We start from the raw sequence: 23,203 nt of genomic DNA, 5'->3' as shown, positions 1-23,203 counted from the left end.
CTTATTTCCAAACTATAAATTAGCAAATTTTTGTTGTTTTGATGATTGTAAGATGTGTATTGGGTGTTTTAAAAAAAAAAAAAAATTGGATTTTTAAGTTTTAACCCAAAGGTTTTTATGTTTCTCGTTTTAAACCCTTTGACATTTTTAGTTTTAACCCAAAGTTTTTCAACTTTTCAATTTAACCCCAACGCTTTCTTATTTTCAACTTTGGTCTCTTATACTTTTTATTTTTCGCAAGTTTTTCATTTTACGTTTCGTTCTAAATTTTGCGAGTCAACACACAGCAACGTGCGTGTAGGGTGCAACGTTTTTTCGTCTGTTTTCTCTGTCTGACAGTACAGTTGCAGCGCGTCTATTTTTCTCACGTTTGGAAAGTTCATCGCAACGCGCGAATCCTAGATCGACTTAGTTATTTTTTACGTTTTACGTTTCTATATAATTTCTTCGCGTTAACACGCCGCGACTGGGGTGCGTGGTTCAACGATTTTACGTGTGTTTTTTGTTCGGTGTTATTTTTTTACTTATTTGTTTATTTTATCTTTACAAGCTCTTTTGATGTTGGTGTTCGTTGGCAATGGTTTGGCATTAGTGCTACTTAGCACAATTTTACTAACGTATTTAACCTATTAAGTTTTTTTACTAATAATTTGTTTCGAGTTTACCGTTATACCTCCTTTATTTAAGAAAAACTAATTTTTTTCACTTGCATAGTTTGATGTACGTGCCTATATAAATTCGATTTTCTCTACGTGTTAATGTAAACTTTTTCTGGAAACGAGTTAGGTCAAATATAATATGTTTTCGTTTAAAAAAACATTTTTACGTGCATATTTTTATGTACGTTTCAGTATAAATTTGAGTTGGTGTATGTTTCGACGTAAACTTTTTTGGGAGACGAGTGAGGTGATGTTTTGTAAATTTTGTTTCAAATCGAGTGGAGTCAAATTAGGGTTTTCTTTTTTCCATTTTTTCAGAAGCTCTAATTCATCTCTTTTGATTATACGTGTCAACTTTTCCGTTATATCCGTTACATTTTCTATGTATGACTCGGGTCACATATAATACGTTATGATTGTTGGGTATAAATTTGATTTACTTTGTGTTTGATCAAATTGCAATGCTTATATAGGTAACGTTGAGTTCAATCAAATACGTTGAAACATGTGTTTTCATATGGTTAATGCATCAGATAACGTTTGGACTAATCTATTTGATGTTTACGATGTATCGCGCCGCAACGCGCGCGTGTCTTATTGCTAGTTTAAGTTAAAAAGGACTTTTGGGAAAATGACTTTTTGAAAAGGAATTTTTAAAAAAAGTGTTTGGATTAGCTTACAGGGTGAGAAAAACCAATAATTCAATAAGTTGTTTTTTAAAAAGTGTTTGGCTTAGCTTATTGATGTAAAATAACTAAAAGGGATGTTATAAAGGGTAATTTGGTAATTTGATGTTTGAAAAGTTATAAGATGATCAAGAAGTCACAACATGTTAACTTCTCAAAAACTTCTTTTCCTTCTATTCAAAAAGTCATTTTAAAAATGACTTTTGTGTTTGCCAAACACTAAAACTCTTTATTGGCTTTTTGATTAAGTCAATAAGTCAATAAGTTGGTTGGAAAAGCTTAGCCAAACATGCACTATCTTTACGATTGACGCACTATTGCCATTAAACTCTTTGTCGTTTTGTGCCTTCCAAAGCTACCACATAGTTGTTAGGAAGATCGCCCCAGCTGCTTTTTTCCTTTGCTTCGACCCGTTTGAGTTGGTTATCATCTTAAGTATCTCGTTACATGATATTTTGCTGTTGCGATATGGTATTTTTAACCAAATAAAAATTTGCCACCAAACTAATTGTGTGCCCATACAGGTTACTAGCATGTGGTTTGTAGTTTCCTCCGTTCTTCCGCACCTGCAGCACAGCTGGTTGACGATTTGTAGTCTGTACACCCCGCCTTGCTAATGCCTCTTTTGACGCAACTCTATCGAAACATGCCCTCCATACAAAATAATTTATTTTCGGTGGTATCCAATTATTCCAGAACTCCCATTCTTTGTCATTATCTGTTTGTTTGCGACTTGCGAGGCCTATCTCCCTTCAAACAACAACTACATTGAATGGAGATGGTATATATATATAAATAAAAACTTATACCTCCGTTATGCTTGCTAGCCAGCTCGGGCTCATGCTCGATTATTAAACAAGATTATTTTTGCATTTGAACCAGTTTAGCTTGTTTTGATTCAAGCTTTTAATAAGACAATCTTAAGTAGCTTATTATGCCGTTTAAGCTTTTCTCATTTACACCAGTACTTTTATCAACCCTTTCATGGATATTAAAATAAAGCATCAAGATTTAACAATTCAGACATTCAGTGTCTCAATATATTAGTAAACCAATCACCTTTTAATCTTTCATGGGTGTACAAATTAGCTCATAATGCCTTTTAAGCTTTTCTCATTTACGCCGGTACTTTCATCAACCCTTTAGGGGATGTTGAAATAAAGCAAGAGATTTGACAATTAAATGTCTAATATATTAGTAAACCAATCACCTTTCATCTTTCATGATGTTAAAATGAATCAATAATATTTAACAACTCAATGTCTCATATATTAGTAAACCAATCACCTTTTATGATGTTGAAATAAAGCAACAAGATATGACAAGTCAATATATTAGTAAACTATCGAATCATATAAATCGATTAAGTTCATAAAATTTTCATTACAATATTTGCTAAATTTTTAAAAAATAACCAATTTTCATTTTGTAACATTATTATTAAAACTCTTACATTTTATCTGTTTATACCTTCATTCATGTCTCAATTTCATGTATTTATAAGTAAAAGTTTTAGCACAAGCTTAGTTTTGGCTATTAATCAAAATTAAACAAATCCAACAAAAAACCATCAATCTAATCGAATAAATCGATCAGATTAGCCGAAAAGCGATTGGTTAATAAAATAGACTAACCGATGATTCAGTTTCGGCTTCGGTAGAGATAACCACCGAACTATGCACACCCAGACAATGTCTGTGTTTCCTACCACATCGCACAAGCACCCTTTTAGTATAAAGATACACAAATTCAATTTAAGAACCAGTTGAAAAGCAGACCAATAAAAGTACATGTTATTAATTTAATTCATATATCTAAATATTTTGAAAGTTTAATAATCACAACACACAAAAGGTGTGTGCGCTAATTAGATAAATAAATCGAATCATATATAAAAAATAAAAAAAAGTAATAAAATGGTTTATAACCTCTTTTTGCTTTTATAATTATCACTCAGAAATTCAAAACAAACAAATGACTAGCTTTAGTCAATTCGGTTCATGGTTGGATAGGTCAGAAGAAAACAGTTCTATGTTCATTCCAACACTCGAATTGAAACCTAGAATGGCCTCACACCATGTGTAGTGGTTAAGAAAAATAATGCCCCCATCATAGGGTGTTATTGTAAAAGTGGCGTAGTGGGAATAATGCCTAAATAATGCCCTTCCAATCATTAAACAAAAAAAAAGCTAACTAATTTCTTATTGGCCAGTCAAAGATCAGTCAACCCATCACACTCCCTTCTTGCGTTTTAATAATAACGCTAACACGATTTTTTTTCAAAAATAACCCCCAAAACGCCCTATGTAATGGGAGTGGGGACGTTTTTTTGGCTTTTTTTGAAAAATAACCCCCCACTACGGGTGGTCTCATGTGATTCCTATCAACCAACAAAATTCAAGGGCTTCTTTTAGCCAATAAATCTAACTTATAATAAAAGACTACAAATAATGCCACGTTACATTATCTCCTTCAACCTAATAAATTTTATTTATATTTGTTTAATAAATTTATTTTAATATTATTCCATATATTAATTACCAACTTTTTAGTGCATCAAGACTTGTACTCTATGCTTAGGGAGTGTTTCAAAAAAAAAAATTGATTTTTCACTTTCAACCTTCAAGTTTTTTCTTTTACATTTTAACCCATTTGAAAAAACTTGATTTCTCACTTTCAACCTTAAAGTTTTTTCTTTTACATTTTAATCCATTTGAATTTTCACTTTTAAATCAAAGTTTTTCATATTTTGTAATTTAACACAACACTTTATTATTATCTTTCGCAAGTTTTTCGTTTTACGTTTCGTTCTAAATTTTGTGAGTTAACATGTCATAGCGTGCATGTGAAGTTCAACGTTTTTGCTCTATTTTTTCATATTTGACAGACCCGTCGCAACGCGCCCATTTTTTCCCTTTTGAAAACTTCCCCGCAATGGGCAGGTCCTAGATCGACTAAGTTATTATTTTGTACGTTTTACGTTTCTGGTTAATTTCTTCGCATCAAGACACTGTAACGGGTGTACGTGGTTCAACGATTGTAGTCTCCTTTTCGTTCAGTTTAATTTTTACCATTTTATCTATTTTATTTTTACGATGTTGAGAGTCGATGTCGTTGTGGCATTGGTGCTACTTGGCACTTTTACGAACGTTTTTAACCTATTAATTTTTTACTAATATTTTGTTTCGGTTTACCCCTATATTTCCTTTACTTAAAAACTATTTTTTTTACGTGCATATTTATGTACGAGTATGTATAAATATGATTTGTTCTACATTCCGACGTAAACTTTTTTTATAGACGAGTTAGGTAAAATATAATACGTTTTCATTTAAAGAAACAATTTTTAAGTGCATATTTTTATGTACGTTTTGGTATAAATTCAAGTTGTTCTACGTTTCGACGTAAACTTTTTTGAGAAATGATTTAGGTCAAATATAATATGTTTTCGTGTTTATTTTATGTATGTTTCGTAAAGTTTTCTTCGAACCGAGTTGAGTCAAATTATGGTTTCTTTTTCTCCCCTTTTTCCGAAAGCTCTAATTAATCCCTTTCGATTACATGTGCATATTTTCCTTCATACCCGTTACGTTTTCTATGTATGAGTTGAGTCACATATAATACGTTATGATTGTTCGATATGAATTCCATTTACTTTACGTTTGATCCAATCACAATGCTTATACAGGTTACACTGAATTCAACTGGATACGTCGAAATATGTATTTTCATATGGTTAATGCATCATATAATGTTTGGACTAATTCATTTCATGTTTACGATGTACCCGCGCCGCAACGCGGGCGGGTGTTAACCCTAGTTAATGTTAATTAATAACCAATATATAGATATTTCTTATTTTTATCCTTATCTTTATCTTTATCTAAAATTAATAAATAAGTTCAATTTTGCAATTTAGACCCTTTGTCTTTTTACTTTTAACCTAAAGTTTTTCATCTTTTGCAATTTAATACCAACTCTTTTTTATTTTCAATTTTGGTCCACCATACTTTTCATCTTTTCCAAGTTTTTCGTTTTGTTCTAAATTTTGTGAGTTAACGCACCGCAACGTGCGTGTGGGGTTCAACATTTTTACATATATTTTTCCCGTTTGACTGGCCCGTCGCGTCACATCTATTTTTCTGCGTTTGGCAAGTTCGTCCAACACGCAAGTCCTGGATGAACTTAGTTATTCTTTCTATGTTTTACATTTCGGCTTAATTTCTCAGCTACGAGCGTGCGTGATTCAAAGATTTTACGTCTGCTTTTCGTTCGGCGTTATTTTTTTCCCGTTTTTATTTATTTTGTTTTTACGAGCTTTTCCTGTGTTGGTGATCGCTGACAATGGTATAGTATTACTACTACTTAACACACTTTATGATAATCGCTCCAACGCAGGAGCTTAATACTAGTACAAAATAAAAAAATAAAGAGAAGGGCAAAAGGAAACCATAAAACATGTTTAACTTCACCAACACAAAAAAATAACTTCGTTTTGACCCATTAAGCAACTTGTTTGTTTGCAAGCACAGGCCCACAACAAAGGGGATATATGCAAAATAAAATCAGTAGGAACAACAAAGCTTTGATACCAGCTGTACACTACAAAATACAAGACAGTTCTGTACTTCTCTGTATCACATAAAGCACACACCATTTCATGTCTTTTTCGGTATTTATGGAATCCGAAGATAACAATGTACAAAAGTAAACAAGTCTTAATATCACCTTGTCACACCCCAACCGATGGCGGAATCATCGGGGCGCGGCACTGAGCGAAACAGATTGTTCAGAAGTTTCCACAACAACTATCATACAATTCAGTTATATAACACGTCCCATACCGTGTCCCAAATAATAACAAGTTATCATAGAAATCAACCAAACAATATGGGAACTGTTCCGACAACTCATATTCTTAATTATTACAGACCGAAATAAATATTGTTTTAAGACCTCTAGACGGTTATCCGTAAATCTTACTGACTACAGGTGCCAGTACAAGATCTACAGATAATTATGGCCCTGGAACAGGTACGTGGACACTGTCCTAAGGTCACAGGCTCCTAGAAGCTTATTATTGCCTCGCTTCCCTAGCACGCTAGTAGCTTAAACACCTGTCACATACGTTAAAATAAAAGTCAATACATATAATGTAAAGGTGAGTACACAAGTTTGATATAGCATATAGAGTTCGAATAGTTTACGCATAACCAAGCACGTACACAAGGGCAAACGATGCATGTAAATTATCAACATGGGACCATCGATACCAATGACTTCGAGTTGACTGTCCGAGACAGTTCGCAATACATGATTACCACCGTAATCCATGCAAGTAATTGTCCTTAGCAACCCCCGTGGGAACGGGTGCTGAGTCCAAACTATAGTACTATGTTGCTAAAGCAGGTAGATAGCACTCCACGTGTAAACATAATAAACAACAATCATTTAGACAAGTAATACATGCAAGTAGGTTAGCGTTCAAATAGTTTGTGTTGTTTGTGATTTTGATAGATTACGTATGTAACACCCAAAAGTGCTGAAAGCAAAAAGGGATCGAGTATACTCACAGTGATTGATGTGGATTGAAGGGAGCACTGAGAATAGGTTAGCCTGAATAGTTCGATAACACAACGATGAGTAACGCGGAAAAAGTAAACAATGTACTTGGATCGAGTAGGCCATTCGATCGGACAGCAGTTCGATCGAGTGGGCTGTTCGATTGGTTGGAAAGTCCGTTCGAACATCCATTCGATCGGCTGGCTGGCTCGATCGGCTGGTTCCTTCAAGTGGATTGTTTCTTCCTTTGATGTGAAGGATGTGTTTGTGTATGATGGTTTGTACTACCTTTCAAGTTGGCCGATCGAACAGCTGTTCGATCGGTTAGTCCAACCGATCGGTTAGCATTGCAATGTTTTCAAATATGTCACTCGATCGGCTGGCATGTTCGATCGGGTGACATTCCAATGTTTCGAAAAGTCTAAGTGTTTTGAAAGTATAGTATCTCATGATTCGAGCAGTGATGATTACAATCGAGTAGCGTAGTCGATCGAACAGTACCTCGTCAATACTACACTTTGTGAGTTTGTGGAACTAAGTGCTAGTCGATCGGTTAGCCTAGCCGATCGGCTGGCATAGTCGTTCGGTTGGGCTGTTCGATCGAACAGCCTAGCCGTTCGGCCAGCTTCTGACATGGTTAGCCGTTCACCTAACACTTGGTTATTCCCGTTAGTTGTTGATGTTTTTAGAGATATTTTGACTACGAGTTAAACCACAAAACTGAAATCCCTACTTAGTCTACCGACTCGAGCAGGAATCACCCAAACCCGGTCAGAGACGGTTTGGAACCCAAGTTTAACGTTTAACCCGGAATCGGTATATTTCTCGGTAGAACCCGAATCTTGAACCATGTGTTTGTTTAGATTGATTGTAAATCGGTTCAAGTCCCGTTTTCACCCTTTTTGAGTGTAAAAGAGTTGAAAGATAGATGAAAACCCATCTTCCAATCCTTTTCCACCGTGAAATGTTAAGATCCTTGGAAGATTTTAAGTTATTGATGTGGAAATCGGTTAGATCTAGCTTATTCATGGTTGAATGAAGTCAAGAACATGAAGTTCTTGATGAACACCAAGAACACCATGATGACATCACTCAAGAACACCTAGATCTTGGTGATTTCATGGATGAAATTCAGATTTTGAAAGATAGAAAGATGGAGAATCGATTAATGAACAAAAACGTACAAGGATTAGAGTGAAATACTTACCGGTTTGAGAGAAATCTGAGATTTAGTGAGAAGAAGAGGCTGGTCGGTCAGAGCTTTTCCAAAAGTGGAAAGCTTGACAAAGACAGCCCTATTTATAGGCTTCCAAAAGAGGAAAGAGTCAGCTGATCGAACAGCATCCCTGATCGAACAGCATCCCTGATCGAACAACCTGTTCGATCGGCTAGCCTGTTCGATCAGGTTGCCCTGTTCGATCGGCTAGCCTGTTCGATCAGGTTACCCTGTTCGATCGGCTAGCCTGTTCGATCAGGTTGCCCTGTTCGATCGGCTTGCCTGGTTTGAGTGTTTCGCGACGATTTGTGGTATTTCGACTTCGATGAACGATGATTTGAGAATGATAGAATTCCTAATCAAATTACTTTTAGTTCCAACTACTATATCTAACATACAAGCATCCTTACAACCATTTCGGGTTCGATTTCCATTGAGTTTGATTCACCTTTGAGTCTTGATTGATTTTGATTGATTCACCACACACTTTAACATAAAAGTAAACATGCACAAGTAACACATAAGGCACACACACACGTATAAAAGTACTAAAATCCCCACACTTGAGTTTGATGTTTGATTTGATTAGCTTGATTATTGATTGACTAGCTTTATTGCGTTGTTACTTCCTATCATTCACAGTCGGTCGTTGATTCACAGTTCGATTATCGGTCGATTAGTTTGATTATACAACACTTACTCCAAATAATATGAAAATCAAAATGAACTAAAATGAAATTAATCTTTATTAATCTTTAATTCCAATAACAGTCAACACTTGACTTTGACTTTGACTTTTGGAAAACACGGGGTGTTACAGTCTCCCCTTCTTTAGGGAATTTCGTCCCGAAATTAGGCCGAGAACCGTACTTCGCCGTGTGATTTTACCTATTTGATGCTTCAGATCTATCTGAATAACTGCGGGTACTTGGCCTTCATGTCACTTTCGAGTTCCCAAGTGAACTCCGCGCCTCGTTTGCCTTCCCATCGTACTTTCACAATCGGAATGCGAGAGCGTCTGAGTTGCTTGGTCTGTCGGTCCATGATTTCGACAGGCTTTTCCACGAAGTGTAGCGTCTCATTGACCTGAAGATCGTCGAGTGGTATTATTGCGTCGTGGTCGGCTACGCATTTTCGAAGGTTTGAAATATGGAAAGTCGGGTGGACATTGCTGAGTTCCTCCGGTAATTCGAGTTTGTAGGCAACTTTACCGATCCTTTCCAGAATCTTAAAAGGTCCAACAAATCGAGGCGCAAGTTTCCCTCTTTTGCCGAATCGGACTACTCCCTTCCAAGGTGATACCTTTAGGAGCACGTAGTCGCCAACTGCAAATTCGCGGGGCCTGCGTCGTTTATCGGCGTACATCTTTTGTCTGTCCCGGGCCTTTACCAAATTTTCCCTTATCTGGTGGATCTTGTCAGTCGTTTCTTGCAGAATCTCGGGCCCAGTCAATTGTGAATGACCGACCTCGTGCCATACAATAGGCGAGCGACATCTCCTACCATACAAGGCTTCGAAAGGTGCCATTTCGATGCTGGAGTGATAGCTATTGTTGTACGAAAATTCGACCAATGGTAGGTGTTTGCTCCAACTACCACCAAAATCGATAACACACGCACGGAGCATGTCTTCAATAGTACGAATCGTTCTTTCAGTCTGCCCGTCGGTTTGCGGGTGGAATGCGGTACTCAAATTCAGCGTCGTACCTAGAGCTGCTTGAAAAGTTTCCCACAATCTCGATGTAAACCGAGCATCGCGATCCGAAATGATGTCTCGAGGCGTACCATGATTCTTAATGATCTCGTCGGTGTAGATTTGGGCTAGCTTGGCCACCTTATAGTCTTCTCGTATTGGCAAAAAGTGGGCTGACTTGGTTAGACGGTCGACTATAACCCAAATACTGTCGTGACCTGATGGCGTGGTCGGAAGCTTAGTTATGAAATCCATAGCTATGCTTTCCCACTTCCATACGGGTATCGGCGGTTGTTCGAGTAAGCCTGACGGTCTTTGGTGTTCAGCCTTGACTCTTGCACAAGTTAAACAGCTACCAACATATAGAGCAACATCCCTTTTCATCCCAGGCCACCAGTACTTGTAGCGAAGGTCCTGGTACATTTTGTCCGCACCGGGATGAATGGAATATCGGGATTTGTGGGCTTCGTTCATGATAATCTTTCGCAAATCTGTCCTCCTCGGAACCCAGATTCGGTCCAGATAATAGAATATCCCGTTGGCTTTGCTCACGAGCTGAGTTCCATCGTGATAGATTCGTTCTTTCTTCAACGTACGCTCGTTAAAGCAAGCGTGTTGTGCTTCACGGATGAGAGCTTCGAGGTTATACTGAGCCTGGATGTTTCGAACACCTATCACGTAATTCTTTCTGCTGAGGGCGTCTGCAACTACATTCGCCTTGCCTGGGTGATAACGGATCTCACAGTCGTAATCGTTGAGAAGTTCTACCCATCGGCGTTGACGCATATTGAGTTCTCTCTGGTTAAAGATATGTTGTAAGCTCTTGTGATCGGTGAAGATCGTACACTTTGTACCATACAGGTAGTGTCGCCAAATCTTTAAGGCAAAGACAACTGCGCCTAGCTCGAGGTCATGGGTTGTATAGTTCTTCTCGTGGATTTTGAGCTGTCGAGATGCGTAAGCTATAACCTTGTCTCGCTGCATTAGAACACAGCCAAGTCCAAGGTTTGAAGCATCACAATAGACAACGAAGTCATCGCTTCCGTCCGGCAGTGTAAGAACTGGTGCATGGCACAGCATGTGTTTGAGGGTTTGGAAGGCAGTCTCCTGCGCGGTTCCCCACACAAAAGGCTTGTCTTTATGAGTAAGGGAGGTAAGCGGTACAGCAATCTTTGAGAATCCCTCGATGAATCGCCGGTAGTAACCAGCTAATCCGAGAAAAGAGCGAACTTCTGACGGATTCTTTGGCGTAACCCATCCCTTGACTGCCTCAATCTTTGCAGGATCAACGTGTATACCCCGACTATTCACAATGTGACCCAGAAATTGAACCTCCTCCAACCAGAATTCACACTTGGAGAACTTGGCGTAGAGTTGGTTTCCCTGAAGCAACTCGAGAACCAATCGCAAATGCTGCGCATGTTCGGCCCTCGATCTGGAATAGATCAGGACATCGTCGATAAATACAATGACGAAACGATCTAAGAACGGTTTACACACGCGATTCATCAGATCCATAAAGACCGCGGGTGCGTTGGTCAAACCAAAAGGCATGACAACAAATTCGTAGTGGCCGTATCGGGTTCGAAAAGCGGTTTTGGGTATATCTTCCTCTTGAATCCGCAACTGATGGTAGCCTGAACGTAGATCAATCTTGGAGAAACACTGAGCACCTTGTAGTTGGTCAAACAGGTCATCGATTCTTGGTAAGGGGTATCGGTTCTTGATGGTCAGCTTGTTCAATTCCCGGTAATCGATGCACATTCGGAACGACCCGTCCTTCTTTTTGACGAAAAGGACTGGCGCGCCCCATGGAGAAGTGCTCGGGCGAATGAAGCCTTTTTCAAGTAACTCTTGGAGTTGGTTTGAGAGTTCTCGCATCTCAGATGGAGCGAGTCGATACGGAGCTTTGGCTACTGGGTTGGCTCCTGGAATAAGGTCGATTCGAAAGTCGATATCACGGCTTGGAGGTAATCCAGGAAGATCATCAGGGAACACCTGAGGAAATTCTCGGACAACAGGAACATCCTTGACTTCAACTTTCTTTTTCTTGTCCGTCTCAGCTACAACAATGTTGGCCAAAAAGGCTCGATATTCCTTGCGGAGATATTTGCGAGCTTGAAGACAGGACATGAGCTTAAGATCTTCCGCAGTAGTTTCACCATAAACACATAGAATATCACCACTAGCTAGCACAAAACGAATCATCTTATCGGCACACACAACTTCAGCACGGTTTTCACGAAGAACGTCCATGCCTACTATGACATCGAAACTTCCGAGTTGCATTGGAATGAGATTAATCGGGAATATATGATTGTTGAGCTCGAGAGTACAATCACGGAGCACAGAATTGACAGCAATGGTTCTTCCGGTAGCGACTTCTACTTCGAAGGGTGTCGAAAGATAAGAGCGCTTACGTCTAAGAAGCTTCTCAAATTCAAATGACACAAAGCAGTTATCGGCTCCAGTATCAAACAAACATGATGCATATATACCATTCACAAGGAACGTACCATTGACCACGTTGTTATCAGCTTGAGCCTGGCGTGCATTGATGTTGAAAGTTCTGGCGTGAGCGGCTTGTTGTTGAGGCTGTTGTTGTTGTTGCTGGGGTTGTTGAGCTTCTTGTTTCACCACCCTGTTCGGGCACCGGTTTGCGAAATGGTTAGGGTCACCACATGCAAAGCAGGTCCGAACATTGTTTGCCGGGGCCTGTGCAGCTTGAGAAGCTTGAGGAGCAGGGAGTAGAGCCTGGTTGACAGCGACTTGAGCTTGAGCTTGACGGGGACCATAGCGACAACTCGCAGTGAAATGCCCGTAGACGTTGCAGTGGGCACAGAATCGGCAGGCCACACCCACCGGGTGATGATAGGAACATGTGGCACAGAGTGGGTGGGGGCCGGTGTACGCACGCTTCGCTGGCGGCGCATTGATCACTGGCGCTGAACGCTGTGGTTGTTGCTGTTGTGGCGGTACAGACTGTAGGGGAGTAGCATTGGTTGCGGCGGCGCAATTCTTGTTCTTCTTTCTTCTTCTCGAGGACTTGGAGGCTTGAGCAGTAGGGTTGTCGGTTGATGCGGCAGTAACTTGATGCAACGACTTGGATGGCTTATCCCAGACACCAGACTTAACTCGCTTATCATTAATCTCAGCAGCGAGTAGGTAGGTTTCCTCGATTGATGCGGGTTTGGCGGCGAACACATAATCTGCGATACAATCCGGAAGAGCACGGATGTATTTCTTGATGGTCATTTCGGGAGTCTTGACCTGATCTGGACAGATAATGCTCAGTTGCTTGAAACGGGCAGTGAGACCAGCGTTGTCGCCCTCCTTCTGCTTGATGGTCCAGAACTCATCCTCCAACTTTTGGCGTTCGTGGGGAGGACAGAACTCGTCCATCATGATCGCTTTCAATTCCTTCCACGTCAGCTCGTATGCAGCGTCGTTCCCGCGCTTGTTCCTTTCTGCGGTCCACCAGTCCAAAGCTCGCGACTGGAAGACACCGGTAGCATTGAGAGTACGGAGATGATCTGGGCATCCGCTTTGACGAAGGGTGACTTCTACCGAGTCAAACCAATGAAACAGAGCCGTAGGGCCATCTTCACCGGTAAACTCTTTTGGCCCACATGCCTTGAATTGTTTGAAGCTAAAAGTAGCTTTGTTGGAGTCTTTGGGCGTGAGGGTTCGGGATTCCTCAGATGACTTGCTTGCGTTCTCGAACACATCACTGACGGCTTTCGCCACGGTCTTAGAGATGATAGCAGCCAAACGCCGATCTCTTTTCTCCTGATGGGTAAGACGCGAGTGTGATCTAGGTTGTCCAGATGACGACATGGTCTGCAATAGACATCGTCACAGGCTCAACACAACGAATTTGAGTCTCGCACGTCTTAGTTTACTAAAGCTTAGAATCACGTCGCATCTCTCGACACATATAAACACATAAGCACATAATCATAGAGGCACATAAGCACAGAAGCAATTAGAGCACATAAGCAAGTAAGCAAATAGAGCACTTAATTTCCTAAACACATACGCACTTTTATTACAGAGGATGTCAGAAAACAGAAACCTATAACCATAAGTCGAGCGTCGTTCGTTTTGCATATCGGGTAGCATCACATTGTATCGTCTAACTTAGTCGTATAGCTTAGCATAGCACACTGGTTTTGTTTAGATCACATCAACAGGGATTCGAATCGAGATAGGATAGCAACAAGGTCACGCAGATTGATAACAAATGGAGTAACCAACGAATTTTAAAACACGTAAACAGGTAAATCATATAAAATCAACGAAACAACACTCAAAATTGGAAAATGGATTGTCTGCGGCTACTAGACTTTGACTAACCATGGCAATTTAACTATTCACAGTTGACTTGTCGTCACTTTCGACTCTAGGGGACATGTTTCTGCCTCGATTCTTGGGCATTATGCATGCGCATTCTAGGTCATACTCGTGAGTTCAGGTCGTTGGAGTCCGTCAATTGCCTTGGCGAGAGAAAATAAAGTCGGAATAACTGCCAAGGTTAGGGTTTCACCCCTAGCTTAGCAATCTCTTCCTTGTTTTAAGAAAATTTAGAGGAAATTTTCATCAAATTATGGGTTTCAGCCCCGAATTTGGTATAACTTTCCCCCCCGTTTTGTTGATAGAAATCGCACAAAATAATTGACAAAAATTTGTAATTTAGGCAGGAATTTGCGGTTTTCACTCCTAATCCCGTCCGAATTACAAAATTTGGCTCGGAGTTCGGATGTAATGATAGAATAGAAGGAAACAACATAAAATAAGCACATAAACTTGGTCTCTTGGTTCCTAACTGTAGTCTAGGTCTCTAAGACAGCGATCCGGACTAGATCGTGTCTAACCTAATTCCCTATAGTTATGGCTCTGATACCAATCTGTCACACCCCAACCGATGGCGGAATCATCGGGGCGCGGCACTGAGCGAAACAGATTGTTCAGAAGTTTCCACAACAACTATCATACAATTCAGTTATATAACACGTCCCATACCGTGTCCCAAATAATAACAAGTTATCATAGAAATCAACCAAACAATATGGGAACTGTTCCGACAACTCATATTCTTAATTATTACAGACCGAAATAAATATTGTTTTAAGACCTCTAGACGGTTATCCGTAAATCTTACTGACTACAGGTGCCAGTACAAGATCTACAGATAATTATGGCCCTGGAACAGGTACGTGGACACTGTCCTAAGGTCACAGGCTCCTAGAAGCTTATTATTGCCTCGCTTCCCTAGCACGCTAGTAGCTTAAACACCTGTCACATACGTTAAAATAAAAGTCAATACATATAATGTAAAGGTGAGTACACAAGTTTGATATAGCATATAGAGTTCGAATAGTTTACGCATAACCAAGCACGTACACAAGGGCAAACGATGCATGTAAATTATCAACATGGGACCATCGATACCAATGACTTCGAGTTGACTGTCCGAGACAGTTCGCAATACATGATTACCACCGTAATCCATGCAAGTAATTGTCCTTAGCAACCCCCGTGGGAACGGGTGCTGAGTCCAAACTATAGTACTATGTTGCTAAAGCAGGTAGATAGCACTCCACGTGTAAACATAATAAACAGCAATCATTTAGACAAGTAATACATGCAAGTAGGTTAGCGTTCAAATAGTTTGTGTTGTTTGTGATTTTGATAGATTACGTATGTAACACCCAAAAGTGCTGAAAGCAAAAAGGGATCGAGTATACTCACAGTGATTGATGTGGATTGAAGGGAGCACTGAGAATAGGTTAGCCTGAATAGTTCGATAACACAACGATGAGTAACGCGGAAAAAGTAAACAATGTACTTGGATCGAGTAGGCCATTCGATCGGACAGCAGTTCGATCGAGTGGGCTGTTCGATTGGTTGGAAAGTCCGTTCGAACATCCATTCGATCGGCTGGCTGGCTCGATCGGCTGGTTCCTTCAAGTGGATTGTTTCTTCCTTTGATGTGAAGGATGTGTTTGTGTATGATGGTTTGTACTACCTTTCAAGTTGGCCGATCGAACAGCTGTTCGATCGGTTAGTCCAACCGATCGGTTAGCATTGCAATGTTTTCAAATATGTCACTCGATCGGCTGGCATGTTCGATCGGGTGACATTCCAATGTTTCGAAAAGTCTAAGTGTTTTGAAAGTATAGTATCTCATGATTCGAGCAGTGATGATTACAATCGAGTAGCGTAGTCGATCGAACAGTACCTCGTCAATACTACACTTTGTGAGTTTGTGGAACTAAGTGCTAGTCGATCGGTTAGCCTAGCCGATCGGCTGGCATAGTCGTTCGGTTGGGCTGTTCGATCGAACAGCCTAGCCGTTCGGCCAGCTTCTGACATGGTTAGCCGTTCACCTAACACTTGGTTATTCCCGTTAGTTGTTGATGTTTTTAGAGATATTTTGACTACGAGTTGAACCACAAAACTGAAATCCCTACTTAGTCTACCGACTCGAGCAGGAATCACCCAAACCCGGTCAGAGACGGTTTGGAACCCAAGTTTAACGTTTAACCCGGAATCGGTATATTTCTCGGTAGAACCCGAATCTTGAACCATGTGTTTGTTTAGATTGATTGTAAATCGGTTCAAGTCCCGTTTTCACCCTTTTTGAGTGTAAAAGAGTTGAAAGATAGATGAAAACCCATCTTCCAATCCTTTTCCACCGTGAAATGTTAAGATCCTTGGAAGATTTTAAGTTATTGATGTGGAAATCGGTTAGATCTAGCTTATTCATGGTTGAATGAAGTCAAGAACATGAAGTTCTTGATGAACACCAAGAACACCATGATGACATCACTCAAGAACACCTAGATCTTGGTGATTTCATGGATGAAATTCAGATTTTGAAAGATAGAAAGATGGAGAATCGATTAATGAACAAAAACGTACAAGGATTAGAGTGAAATACTTACCGGTTTGAGAGAAATCTGAGATTTAGTGAGAAGAAGAGGCTGGTCGGTCAGAGCTTTTCCAAAAGTGGAAAGCTTGACAAAGACAGCCCTATTTATAGGCTTCCAAAAGAGGAAAGAGTCAGCTGATCGAACAGCATCCCTGATCGAACAGCATCCCTGATCGAACAACCTGTTCGATCGGCTAGCCTGTTCGATCAGGTTGCCCTGTTCGATCGGCTAGCCTGTTCGATCAGGTTACCCTGTTCGATCGGCTAGCCTGTTCGATCAGGTTGCCCTGTTCGATCGGCTTGCCTGGTTTGAGTGTTTCGCGACGATTTGTGGTATTTCGACTTCGATGAACGATGATTTGAGAATGATAGAATTCCTAATCAAATTACTTTTAGTTCCAACTACTATATCTAACATACAAGCATCCTTACAACCATTTCGGGTTCGATTTCCATTGAGTTTGATTCACCTTTGAGTCTTGATTGATTTTGATTGATTCACCACACACTTTAACATAAAAGTAAACATGCACAAGTAACACATAAGGCACACACACACGTATAAAAGTACTAAAATCCCCACACTTGAGTTTGATGTTTGATTTGATTAGCTTGATTATTGATTGACTAGCTTTATTGCGTTGTTACTTCCTATCATTCACAGTCGGTCGTTGATTCACAGTTCGATTATCGGTCGATTAGTTTGATTATACAACACTTACTCCAAATAATATGAAAATCAAAATGAACTAAAATGAAATTAATCTTTATTAATCTTTAATTCCAATAACAGTCAACACTTGACTTTGACTTTGACTTTTGGAAAACACGGGGTGTTACACACCTGAATTTGGGAAAATCACGAGAATAGCCAAAAAATGGTCAACTTTTCAAAAATAGCCATTGGAAACGTCTCAACGAGCCGTTTCAAGAAGCTGAAACGGCTTAAAAATTCCTTTCAAGTCAACCAACCAATGATTGCCACGTGTCCGGTTGAGATATTTTTATTGTTTTCTTAGCCAAGCCTTTTCAACATGGCTTAAGCCTTTTCAGTGTAGCGGCTTGAGAACTTTCAACAGGGCTTGGCTTGGCTTGGATTGAGAACTTTCAACACGGCTTGGCTTGGCTTGAGAACTTTCAACACGGCTTGAGAACTTTCCATTAATTGAGATTTTTGAAAGATCTTAAGTCATGCCATGTAACGCCTCGCTTTTCGTAACTTTCCTCATTTAGAAAGTCTATAATGTATTTCTATTTTCAGAAACTTGTAAGCTCTTGTAATCGTTTTTTTTTCTTTCATTTCGTATCATTGTAATCCGAGGCTTTGTTCGTAACAATTTTTTTTATTTCATACGAATTACGCTTTGTTTATTACTTGCTTAAATATTTAATCCTGGTATACATTTGATACATACTCGTACCTTGTAAACGCATGCGTAACTTACAATTAATACGTGACCCTAGATATTATTTAAAACCGACCCATATCACGATTTATACCAATTTAATCTGTTTAATTCAACCCTATACAGTGGGTTACTATGTTTGTGTCACTCAATTTGATAAAAGTCATATTATCTAATTCTTTATTGTATAAAAAGATTAATTTGATAATGACCCAATTTTATCAAGATTTGGTTGGACGTATGTGTCTTTTAAATTTAGGTCGTTTAAGTTTTTTTTATTTTTATTTTTTTTATAATATTTCAAATGATAAGATAAGTGTTTAAAATTATCAATGCAATTATCTGTGATGAATATTTATACAAAAATCATTACACTACAGTTTTATAGTAATATTAATGGCTGTTTAAGTTGTTTTCTTATCCAACCTCTCATTTGCTTATAATATCATAATAAGTGCATGACATACTTTACTAATACTTATCTTTTATGTCAAAAATAAATAAATAAATAAATAAAAACAATAAGGGCTTGCAGCTGCAAGTCCCTTGTGGTTGTTTGCTTTGTTTTCTTTTATGCTCATTTCAACATAATATGATAATTGGTAAAGTGGGTTAAATTAGGACAACATTGCATATTAATATCATGTTGATTAAAACAAAAAAATAAATATTTATAAAAAGACTAAAGATGGCAGATATGTGATCGGACTAAAGCACCCCTTAACTCCTTTTTTTTTTTATTTTTTTATTTTAACAAGCAACAACTTAGCATTAAATCCCAAGCCCATTTAACTCACACTTAACCTAACTACTTAAAAGAATTGAAGCCCTAATCCTCTTTCATTTTTGGCAGCCACACCTCCCATTTTTCCCCCTCTCCCTCTCGATTCCTGCTGAAAACACTCAAAAAAAAAAAAAAAAGAAACAAGGAATCCCTTCTTCACCTCCACATGTCCAGTCGTCGGAGGAGCTCCGGTCGGCCACCACCCTAGGGTGGCGACGCACGGCGTCGCGAAGCAGAGAGAAAGAAAGCGACGACGACAATGGCGCTGTTGTCTGCTGCGTTTCCTTCTACGGCGGCGGCAATGACGTTCAGGGCGCGGTTCAGTCGGAACCCGGTCAGACGTGGCTCGGTTCAGTTCCAGACTCGGGTTCGGGTTATGGTTGGCTTGAGGTTTGGTTCGGTACACACGTGGTTCAGTTTATGACTTCAAAACGAACGGTCAGATTTGGCTTCCGGTCATGGTTCGGGGCTTGGCTCAACTCGGGTTCACGCCGGTTCTGTTCTAGGTCTCGACTCGTTTCGGTATACCTTTTTCCTTGTTCGATTTTCTCATTTAATTCCCTGTTGAAGTCTTATGTTTCGATGTTAAAACAAATCCAAACAAAACAACTAGATCCTAGTAAATCGAGTAATTAGTTTGTCGTTTTTTTTTAATAAAACCAGATGAACTGTTTGAATAACTATAACATGGAACCCATTTCAAATAAACATCATCATGGTGGGTGACGGTTATGTCGGCTGAGTTATTTGGTTGAAGGAAGACAAGTTGCATGTTTTTTTTATATATAACATGGACTTACAAGATCCAACATTAGAATTGAGTTTTAGCAAATTGTGTTTCATAGTCTTATTGAAAGGATTTTCTTTGATAGATAATTAATATTTTTTTTTCTATACGTTGAAGTTATCAAGCAAATGCATATATTTATTTTGTTAGGGTTTATTATTGATAAATATATTTTTAATCAGAATATTTACAAAACAAATCTTTTTTTTTTAAACTAAACTTAACAATAAATTATATATGTGTAAGAATAAAATAAAAGAATTTAATTATACAAAATCTCACAAATTTATGATTTATTAAACAAACCAAGCATGTTAAATACTTTAACGTTTAGCATTTATTCCTATTCGCAATGGTAGATAGTCGGGTTAACTCCTAACTTTACAAGAGGTGTAGTATCTTTGATCTCACCTGGATCCATCGGGGTCTAGGATACCCTGGTGACACAAGACGCATCATGCGAATAAATAAACTTAAATAAATAATAACTTTAATTAGTTTTGTTGTGTACGTTATATTTAGTATTTCGCATTTTATTATTGTTAGGGTAGTTCTTCTCGTGTGGATTTCTCTATTTTTCCTCGTGCGTTATTCAAGAAATCTTCATATGCAACCAACGTGAGTATACTCGATCCCTTTTTTGTTTTAAACACTTTTGGGATGCAACATGTATTCTATATCAAAAACACTTGACACTTGAAACTTATTTGAAACATACTCTATCCATTTAAGCATGAAACATGAAACTTGTGATACTTGAGACTTTTATGCTATGTGAACGTTTAATCCCTGTGTGTAGTTCCGCCTTAACAATGGTAGCGCTATAGGGGTAATGCACCTCCCCGTTAGTCTTTGGGGTATTGTTAGGATGAGACATATAACCTCCCGTTAAACTTTGGGAAAGGCACTTAACGCATTGGAAACTTGGGCTATCACTTGGATTGCGTTAGCTAGCATGGTGAAACTTGTTATATGTTTTCGTGTTGGATATGAGTCTTTAAACGTTTAAACTATTATGGTATGTATTCAAACTTGTATGCTCGCCAACATTTTTTGTTGACATTATTTTAATACATGTTGCAGGTTGATAGTCGCAGGGAATCAAGAATCAAGCTAGGGTGGATTTAGAAACACACCTAGTTAAATAAACAATGTTGAAACTTGAATTGATTGTATTTATGTTTGAATCTTGTATGAAATTTTAGAATTTATGAAATTTGATTTAATCTATATTGTCACAATTAGTGTTATTATGCTTTTGAGCAATTTGTTCGTCTCATCCCGATGTTTCCGCCATTGGTTGGGGTGTGACATGCCAAGCCGCTACACTGAAAGATCTCAAGCCGTGTTGAAAGTTCTCAAGCCAAGCCAATCCGTGTTGAAAGTTCTCAAGCCAAGCCAATCCGTGTTGAAAGTTCTCAAGCCGCTACACTGAAAAGGCTTGGCTAAGAAAACAATAAAAATATCTCAACCCGACACGTGGCAATCATCGGTTGGTTGACTTGAAAGGATTTTTTAAGTCGTTTCAGCTGCTTGAAACGGCTCGTTGAGACGCTTCCAATGGCTATTTTTGAAAAGTTGACCATTCTTTGGCTAATCTCGTGATTTTCCCTTTAAATTATTAATAAAATGATGATTGATGGCCTAAGACTACTGAACAATAAGGTTACAATATATAGAGATAAAATCCTAAATATTATAGGCCAATATAATTGTTCACGAATGCAAGACTCAATTTCATAACATGTAAAGTTGGGTTAAGAATGTATAACTTTTCTAAAATGTAACTGGACAAACAGATAAAACATGTTGAAAGTAGTCACCATTCAAATGTTGTCAACCTTGTAATTTGTAAAACGGTACATACAAACAAATTAGATATCATTGTAAGGCTATGGGGTGTGAGGGTCATGGATTGGAACATTATTTCCACATAGGATCATTAATTAAATGGTATACCATCCCCCTCCTTGATTGATGGTGGTTCCCATGGATTAAACCACGATTACCACGACCCTCCCATTTGATAATTTTAAGACATAAACAAATTAAAAAAATAAATGGGATAGTGGTTTGGGTCATGACCACACCCTTAGGGTAGTGGTTTTGAATAATGTATTAAAGATGGATGATGTGGTGCCTATGTGGAGGGTCATGATTGTCATGAGGGTCATGACCATACCCTATAGCCTAAGGCCGGTGGTTGTGGTACTAAAGGCTTTATCACGTCATTTTAGCTTCACCTAGGCGTCACCTCATAAGGGGGGCTTTAAAACCCCTTTCTTTAAAATCCTTGCAATGGTTTAAAACCCATTTTAAACAATATAAAAAAGAAAAGAGTAAACTGCCATTTTGGTCCCTGTGGTTTTGCCAGTTTTGCCATTTTACTCTAAATCTCAAACTTTTTAAATCTGGGTCCCTGTGGTTTGCATTTTGTTGCCATTTTAGTCCAAAATTTAAAAACCCTATTTTTTGACTGTTGCAACCTCCTATTTTGTCCTTTAGTGCAGGGGCATTTTGGTCATTTTGCTTTTTATTTAACATTTTCTTAATTCAAAAATTAATTTATATATATATATATATACACACATATACATCAGATCAACCATCACCACTTTCTCTCCATTTGCACACTCTCTCTCTCCCTCTCTCTACACGCATCTGTCTCTTTCTTCTCTCTTTCATCTCTCTCTCTATCACACACACCTGCAACTCCACCACTATTATCACCATCATCTCCATTTTTATGTTTATGTTCACAGTTTCTGATCTTTTTATGTTTTTAAGTTTTTTTCCCAAATAAATGAACTGGAAAGAGGTCTAATCATGGAGGCATATAGTTAACTCCAGGCGGTGATAAGTGGGGGTTAAATTTTTACATTTGTTTTTTCCTAAAAAAAGTTGAAAAATCAAGAAACTAAAACCCATCAAACCTGATTAAATGGTTTGTGCGAACAAGAAAATTTGGGAACTGATCTTTACCGGTGGTTCATTGGAAATGAAAACCCACAAAGTGCCATGGTGGAAATGTTGGATTTGAAAATTTGGGAATGTGGGTGGTGATTAGAGGTGGGGTTGTTGTGGATTTGAGCGGTGGTTTACAGTGGTGGTGAATTTGGTGAAAGTTGTAGGGGGAGAATATGAATTAGGGATTAGGGTTTGGTTGTTTTGGATCTGAATACGGTTCCTGATGAGGGGGAGTAGGTGGTTATACAGCGGCGCGTGATGTTTGTTTTGGATCTAAATACGGATCTGAATTGTTCTAACAAGGCTGTAGATACAGTGAGAGAGAAGAGAGAGAGGCCAGGTCGCTGGAGCCGGAGGAGCTCAGGTCGCCGGAGCCGAAGGAGAGACAGGTGAGGGTGAGTTTTTGCCGTCAAGAATCACAACGGTAACGACAATCCTCTGTTTTTTTAGTAATTCATCATCTGGGTATTTGTTTTTAATCATAAAGTTTGTATCTTTAATGAAGAATCC

Source organism: Helianthus annuus, chromosome 14 (genome assembly GCF_002127325.2).
Source record: "Helianthus annuus cultivar XRQ/B chromosome 14, HanXRQr2.0-SUNRISE, whole genome shotgun sequence".
Lineage (NCBI taxonomy): Eukaryota > Viridiplantae > Streptophyta > Magnoliopsida > Asterales > Asteraceae > Helianthus > Helianthus annuus.
Note: the sequence above shows the minus strand (reverse complement) of the source record.